Here is a 2,771-nt window from a genome sequence, read left to right on the forward strand (position 1 = left end):
GGGTGGGCGTGGGTGGGGTTGGGGAAGGTAGGGGGAAGGCAGGGGGTGTGGGTAAAATACACTGACCTTCCCTTTCCTGAGCTTTTAATGTAATTGGTCTGAGGTGCACCCTAAGCAATTCTGCTGAGCAGCCAAAATTGAACACCATTGCTAGAGTCACATTATTTCCCCATTGTTGTTGCTGTTCAGTCACTAAGTCTTGTCCTGCCTTTAACAACCCCAGGGACTATAGCTCACCAGGCTCCTCTGTCCATGGGATTTCCCAGGCAAGACTACTGGAGTGGTTTGCCATTTTCTTCCCCCATTTCCCCATGGCTGTTTCCAAATAACAGACCATAACTGGTCCAGCTGCTGGGGATGTCTTCTCCGTCCTTGTTGGCCCCATGCCCCTCTCTTCTGCCCAGCACATGGGTCTTTGTATGTTTCCCAAATGAACTTGACTGAAACAAGGTCTTCAGATACCAAGAATAATTCTGTTTCTCTAGAAGGCTGCAGTTTTCAGAAAAACAACAAAAAACATTGTGGGTAGTTTTATTAGGCTTCTATTTCTGCCATAATGAATTACCACCAATTTAACCAGCTTAAAATTTATTTACTTTCAATCCAAGGGTATTTCCAGCAACCCTTTTATTATCTTGCAGATCACAGTGGTTTTCTGCAGGTAGTAGTTCTGTGGAAGTCTGACAAGGGTCTCATCAAGTTAGAATCAAGGAATGGCAGGGTGATGCTCCTTACCTGAGGCTCTGGGGGAGAATCTGCTTCCAGGTTCATTATGATTTATGGCAGATATCACTTCCATTGGTTTGTAGGACTGAGGTCCTGGTTTCATTTCTGGCTATTGGCCATGGTTATTCTCAGCTTCTAGAGGCCACCTGTATTCCTTGGCTCATGGCTCCCTTCCTCTGTCTTCAAAGCCAGCAGTGGTAGTTGGAGTCCTTCTCAAGTGTCAGAGCTCTCTGGTCTTTCCTTCCGTTTCCTCTGTCTCCCTTTTCCTCCGCATCTATCTGACTCACTCTTCCACCTTCATCTTCTGCTCTTTGGGGCCCCTGTGTTTATATCAGTTTCACTTGGAGAATCCAGGACACTGTCCCTTATTTAAAGTTGGCAGATTAGTAACCTAATTTCTTCTGCAGAATCCTTTCACAAGATTTAATCCAACACTAACCTATCTTAGGTTAAAGTTGGATTAAATGCCCATGGGTGAGAATCTTGGAGGATGTCTTAGAATTCTGCCGATCACAGTAGCGATTATTAAAGAGAACAGGAAACCTCTTTGTGGACAGGAAGTTACTAGAGGTCAGGGCCAGGATCATGAACCTGTAGATGAATGTTTTGAAATGATTATTATTTTAGCCATGACCGTAAATATCTGCAGATGACAGACAGTCCTTGAGGGTGTTAGAGCAAACTGGGGAGAAGAGACTCATGTTTATCCTGGGCTTTATAGTTTACAAAGACTCGTCGAGAATTGGATTGCTGAAGGGTGAGGAGGATTTGAGTACTAGAGGTTCAACAGGCAGGGCTGTGGTCCCCTCCTCTGCCCTCAAACTGGAACAGCTTTGCTTTGATGTGTTTAGGATATTGGACTAGAATACAGATGATTTCTGAAGAAATATTTCTTCATCAAATGGTCTTCGGGATGCCCTGTGAGGCAGATGGGACAGCTTTTAATTTCCCTGTCCTGCTGGCTAGGAAACAGGTTGCCTGAGGTTCCATGACGTTCCCAGAGTCCGTTTAGCTGGTGATGCTTCACTCTGTGCAGAACAGGTTGGCTGTGGCTGCCCTGAAGTGGCCTGCAGAGCCCACTTATAAGCTATGTGATAAAAATCAACTTTTTTTTGTTCTGGTAGAATCTCAGTTTAACCCTGAAACACTATGGTCCAGCTTGATTCATTTTTTTTTTAATTTCTTTTTTAAAAATTTTTAATGAGAGGATAATTGCTTACAATATTATGCTGGTTTCTGCCATACATCATCATGAATCAGCCATAGGCATACATACAACTCCTCTCTCTTGAACCTCCCTTCCACCTCCCACCCCATCTTACCCCTCTAGGTCTTCTCAGAGCACCTGATTTGCAGCTTGATTATTTTTTAAAGACCTCAGACATGGCACTCAACATCTTGGACTTTTCCCACAAATCATGCTATGCATACTATAAAGGATATTCAAAATGATGTGCTAAGCTCTAAACTCAATTGTGAAAGAATTTCTCACACAGATAGATAACTGATTGTGTGTGTGTGTGTGTGTGTGTGTGTGTATGCTGGGGAAGAAGGCGATCACTGAAATAAGTCCAAGTCTCATATAGGAATCTGCTTTGAAGACAGTGAGACTTATTTGGATACATATACTTTTCTTTCGTATTTTTTAGAAAAAGTCACCTAATTTTACCATATTTAGGTTTTGATAGATTTAATAAAGGCTTTTGAAATCACTGGAAAAAGAGCAAAGAGGAAATGGAAAATACTCTGATTCCATGGCATGTTATCAACCAAAATATGAAAATTGTATGTTACTAAGTATTCAGACTTTTCTCTTGCTTTTGGAAAGGGCTGGGTTTTCCTCCTAGCTGCAGCACTTTTACAGTATTATTGAGGCTGTCAGAATGCCTCCATCTATACAAAAAGCATTAGATGTGCGGGGTATTTCCTAGAGAGAAAACCATGCTTATCCATCTTTTCCTCCTTTGAAGTGGGCCTTGCGTGGTCTCGAAGTAGGAGTGGGGGGGGCTTTGAAAAGGAGGGGTACTGGGGGAGGGTGGGAAGTC

The sequence above is a fragment of the Bison bison genome, unplaced genomic scaffold, assembly GCF_000754665.1.
Source record: "Bison bison bison isolate TAMUID 2011002044 unplaced genomic scaffold, Bison_UMD1.0 scf7180017864525, whole genome shotgun sequence".
Lineage (NCBI taxonomy): Eukaryota > Metazoa > Chordata > Mammalia > Artiodactyla > Bovidae > Bison > Bison bison.